Raw genomic sequence first — 6000 nt, forward strand, 5'->3', positions numbered from 1 at the left:
TGGGCCTAACTGATTCATTGCACACAGATCTGAGGGTCACCATTCCCTGAGCTCTGGGAGCTTTGTTACTGCAGTATGCCTAGCGAAGACCAAGGTATCATGGAAGCAACTGGAAGAGGCACTGGAATAAACCATTCCAGGTGGAAAGGAATGTTAATAAAATAATCAGGAAATAACGCTGAGACTCACACCTTCTTGGGGGTAGGTGGGTAGAATTAGGAGAGAAGGTTTGATTGTTGGCTTGTTTATTCATTTGTTTTTGATTACTTAACACATGTGGAGTCATCCGGGATGAGGAGCTAATAATGGAGAGAATGTCTCTGTTAGATTGGCCTGTGGGGGCATTTTCTTGGTCGATGATCAATGGGGAGGGCCCGGCTCATTGTGAGCAGTGCCATACCAGGGCGGGTGGTCCTGGGTTCTATAAGAAAGCAGGCTGAGCAATCAGTTGGGAGCAAGCCAGGAAGCAGTGTTCCTCTGTGGTCTCTGATTCAGTTCCTGCCCTTGCTTCTCTAATGATATACTGTAACGGACCGACCAAATCAACCCTACTCTCCCCAAGCTGGCTTTGGTCAATGCTTTATCATAGGAATGAAACCAACTAGTACAAAGGAATGAAATGCGGAATCTGAAAAATGCAGACAACTTCAAAAACCCTGTGACACAAAACTTTAGCAATTGCATACATACATGTATATATATACACACACATATATGTACACGTACCCGTGTAAATATCTAAACACACACCCACCCTCCCACCCCCCACTTTTGTAGTGCTGGGGCTGGAATCCAAGGCTTCATTCCTGATATCCAAGTGTTCTGCCACTAACTACGTTCTTAAATCCCCTTTCATGTTTTATTTTGAGATTGGGTCTCACAGAATTACCCGTGCTAGCCTTGAACTCTTGTCTGTAACCCAGGCTGACCTGGGATTTTCCATTCTCCTGTGTCTATTTCTGAGGAGCTTATATTAAAGGCCTGCATTGCCCGTTCTGCCTAATACGACTTTTTCTAAAAAACAAAACAAAAAACCAAACAACAACAACAACAACAACAACAACATAAAAACCTCTACAGAAAGATTGCAGCAAATGTTTCGTAGGGTTGAAGGAATGCAAAGATCCAGGCATCATTCCACTGAGCTTGCGGACATCTCAATAAACTCCCAGCACCTTGCACCTCCCCCAGAATGTTTTTTTTTTTTTAATCATGATTTAATTAACCAGCCGTAGCAAGATTTCATGTTCCAGATAGGGAACTTGCTTAGTCAATTATCTAGTACTTGTTCAACGGGATCTGATTCTGTTCTCGGATGAGCGATGACCCTGATAACCAAGTCCCTGTCTCCACACACCTCATTATTCTACTTTGGGGTCCTTAATTAGCTGATAAGGTTAAAGGTTTCACTCCTGCAAGTATCATGGGTCTGTATCTTCTAAAGTGACCGTAAAGTCTGATACAATTTAAACCAGCCCACTATTAAAATTTGGGGACGCAAAAGACAGTGTAATACATGGCAAGTTGGTAACTGGCCAGAAGCTGAATGAGACACTCGAGCAGTTAGACCCTGAGGGAGTCTTGTTTCTGGATGGGTGAGATGGCCCAAAGGTGCCTGTTGCCTAGGCTGCTGACCTGAATAACATGGTAGAAGGGCCTAGAACCCATACCTGAATATTGTTCTTTAACCTCTACATGTATGCCATGATGTGTGTGACTACATGCATGAACAAGCACATACACATGCAATAAATAAATGCAAGTCTTTCAAGCGATGGTATGTCTGAAGAACATCTTGTCTTTGGTAAAATAAATTTAGATTAGCTTTCCCGTAGAAGGATTAGCCGTGTAAGTCTTCTGAACAGAACAGGGAATTGAATGAGGCAAGAGGACTGTGTAAGAAATACAGTAATTAAGAATCTTTTATTATCTATCTATCTATCTATCTATCTATCTATCTATCTATCTATCTATCTACCTATCTATCTATCTGAGTTAGTGTCTGGCCTGGACCTGCAGATTGCATCGGCTTCTCAGTTGCTGAAAACACAGGCATTTGCCACCACATCTGACTGTGGTAATATATGTTTTTTTATATTGTAATCTTAAAATAAATATATTGTTTCAGAAAAAATGGAAGATTGGGCATAAAGTGATGTCTCATGTTTAAGAGTATTTGTTGTTCTTCTAGAGAACCCAGGTTTGGTTCCCGGCACCAACATGGTGGCTCACAAGTGCCTATAACTGTAGTCCCAGGGGACTGGATGCTCTCTTTGGCCTCTGAGAGTTCCTGGCATGTATGAGGTACTCTTACATACAGGTAAAATTCATAGTATACAATAAAAATTAATCTTTAAAAATTATTTTTAAAAAGAAAAGATCATTGTAATCTCAGCTAATCAGGAGGCAGAAGCAGGAGGATTATGATGAGTTCAAAGTCAGCCTATCTCAAACAGTAAAAGGACGCTTGAGATTGTAACTAGGGGTAGAGCCCTTGCCTGTCATACGTAATCCCCATACCAGACACAGAAAAGAAGGAGAGCGTGGGACAGGCAGCAGTTGGCATGGAGGGCAAAGGACACTGTCTGGTGTCAGCAATTCCCTTCTGACTTTGTGAGCAGGTGGGCTCCGTCTTTCTGACATTTTCACCTCTCGTAAAAGCAGAAGTTCAATTTATCCTTCCTCTAAGCTGTGGATGTATAGTCTGTGGAGGTATAGAGTTTAATTACAGGAGGTCCTCTGGGTTCAAAATGGAGCTTCATCATGAAGAGTAATGGCAAGTCTTGACTTTATTAATGAATGAAAAGTTTGCTCGATGTAAGTCAGAAGGAATGTACGATTAAAAGGCATGATATATTATCATATATCTAGCTGTCAGTAATAAATTAACATTAGTTCTAGATTCTGTACACTTTGCATCCTGAATATATACCTAGAAATACTTCATAATTATAGTTCAGGTCTTGAGAACCATCGTAAATTATCCACCTGTCATTCATTCTCCACAAGAGCCGCCGACCCCGGGACTAAAGCAGTATATCGGCATCTGAAATCGCTGGTGCTGGAGGCAGGAAGCTAGCTCAGTGGGTTAAAAGTGTTTTCTGTGCAAGTGCAAGGACCCGAGTTTGAATCCCCAGAACCCATGAAAAGCTGGCCACCTAGTGTGAGTGTCTGCGGTTCCCAGCACTCCTAGGAGAGGGTGGGAGGCAGAAACAGGAGACCCTCCAGAATGTCACGGGCCCATGAGGGACCCTGTCTCGGATGAGATGGAAGGCAGCAGCCAACACCTAAGGTGTCCTCTGACATCTGTACCTGTGCCATGGCACAAGTGTGTCCACATTAATGCTGACACACATAAGACACATCCACATGGTACACATCCACATGGTACACGTACACATGGTACACGTACACATAAGACACATACACATGGTACACGTACACATGGTACACGTACACATGGAACACATACACAATGCACAAAACCACAAATAAATAAGAGGCATAGAATCTCTATGGTTGTGAGGCCCTTCTGTCCGTACCTCCTTTTTTTCTCCTTTGAGGCAGGATGCTGCCCCAGCTGACCTTAACCATTGACCCTCTTGCCTCACTCTCCTGGGTTGCCTTGGAATGACAGGTGCAAGTCAGCAAGCCTGGCTTTAATCTTTTCTTAAAAGAATTATTTTTATTTTATGTGTATGAGTGTTTTGCCTGCTTATATGTCTGTGTACCATCTGCATTCCTGCCTGGTGCCTGCAGAGGCCAGAAGAGGGAGTCTGCTCCCCTGAACTGGGAACAAGAGATGTTTGTGGACCATCAGGTAGGTGCTGGGATCCGAACCTGGGTCCTCTGCAAGAACACTCCTCAGCCAGTGCTCTTAACCACTGAGCCATCTCTCCAGCCCCTTAACTTGTTTCCTCTGAGGTTCTAAATGAAGTGGAAGAATGTGCAGCCATCATCCACGGTCAGGAAGAAGAGGAGAACGGCCAGAGAGGCCTATTGTGACAGCTGGTGTTTGCTTTTGCGGATGTGGATCTGGCTTAAGTTTCAGCTCAGCTGCTTCCATCCTGACTCACTTAGAAAAATTTCCCCGGGGAACGCAGTCATAATAAGCAGAGAGCTTGTGCCATTGAGGCTGAGGGGGAACTTAGTCTAGAGCGCTCCTTGCCTAGAGGATCTGTCTCTAGGATCTGTGCAGAAGGACATGAATTTAGGGTGAGGATGGCCTCACTGGACAATGTCCTGGGTTCTATTCCTAGCACTGAGAAGAAGAAGAAGAAGAAGAAGAAGAAGAAGAGGAAGAGGAAGAGGAAGAGGAAGAGGAAGAGGAAGAGGAAGAGGAAGAGGAAGAAGAAAAAGAAAAAGTTACTTTGTAGTGATACGCACCCCTGTAAGTCCTCCAGTACCAGGGTGGTGATGTAGAAGAAGGATGAGTTCGAGGCAAAAAGAAGAAAAGAAAAGAAAAGAAAGGAAGAAAGAAAAGAAAAAAGAAAAAGAAAAAAAAAATCTGTGGTAGTGACATCTAGTGGCTTATCTTGGATATGCAGTTTTGCCACCAGGCACTCCAGTGGGAAGTGAGCCATTTCCCTTGTCCAGCTAGCCCAATGCACAGGCATGACCTTGGGGTCCTTGAATCAGTCCAGGAGTTTGGTTTCTGGCAGCAGTTCCCTGAACGCACGAGGCTGTGTGGTGGGGTCCAGGAAACCTCAGCAGGGGGCAGCTTTTGAGGCCAACAGGAGGCTCCAAGCAGGCGAGTCTGGATGTGCTGTAGACTTGGGCTGCAGCAATAAGAGGCAGGGCAGGGCAGCCCGCTGGAGCAGGGAGCAAGCCTCAGCCAGACTGTCTCTCTGCCTCAGTGCAGACTGGTTATTGGCAATTTTTAAGCAATTTTCAGTCGTCTCTGTCAATAAAGCCACTCTCTTCTCTGCAAGGGGAATGGAAATGAGATTTTGAGGTCTCCAAAAGGACTGTCTCCTCTTGCCACTTTATCTGACTAGGAAGCCAGGTAGGAGCCCAGCTGAGAGCGGGCGGGAGCTCTTGGCTAGGCCCCCAGCCCTGGTGACATGTAATAGCATCCGCTTCCTTCCGAGGAGGGTTGTAATACGACACTGCCGACTTCTTCCCGAAGAAGAAGTGCTTTCCTCAAAGCCGGGACCTTTATTGATGAGCGCGGCAGAGGAAGGAAATGAAAAGCGGGAGATGAAGAAAGACACTAACAGGAGAGGTAACTGCCTATCATGCCAAGGAAGTCTAGCTGAGGGGTAATCCTGGACTTCAAAATATGTCATTTGTTATTTTGACAGCTCTTCTTGACGTGATAGACTAGGAGGAGCCAGCGGCGGTGGAGGCAGCAGCAGCAGCAGCTGCCAGCATAGCGTTCCGATTCTTGCTTCTTCCAGTGACTAAGAAAGCTGGTGTGGAGGTGGATGCCAGTATTCCTGGCTCTTAGGGGGAGCTGAAGTGGAGGACTGTAAACTCAAGGCCAGCCTGGGCTACATAGTGAGACCCAGTCTTACAGTAAAGAAGACATCACCAAATGGATAACCAGGCCAGGCGGTGCAGGCCTGTAATCCCAGGTACTCGGAAGGCTGAGGCAAGAGGATGGCAAGTTCAAGGCTAACCTGGACAACGTAGTGAGACTTTCGTCTCAAAAATTCAAAACAAAACAAAACAAAATAGTGGGAGAAGGGAGTAGGTTAGGGATATAGTTCTGTAGTGGAATGCTTGCTTAGCCTTTGGGAGGCTTCAGGTTCAATCTCCAGTATTGAAAACAAACCAAACCAGAGTCACAACAACAACAACAACACACATGCACACACACACATGCACACGCACACAGACACACACACACACACACACACATGCTAAACAAATAACCAGAGATAGCAAGGAATCTTTAGGAGCTCAGCTTTTATTTCTTCATATACCACGAAAAAGCAAGCCTGGGGAACATTGGGGAAAGGAGGAGAAAGGCATGTAGTGCCAGAGAAAGCCCAGGGC

The sequence above is a fragment of the Alexandromys fortis genome, unplaced genomic scaffold (genome assembly GCF_014885135.2).
Source record: "Alexandromys fortis isolate MF-2015 unplaced genomic scaffold, M_Fortis_MF-2015_v1.1 scaffold_198, whole genome shotgun sequence".
Classification (NCBI taxonomy): Eukaryota; Metazoa; Chordata; class Mammalia; order Rodentia; family Cricetidae; genus Alexandromys; species Alexandromys fortis.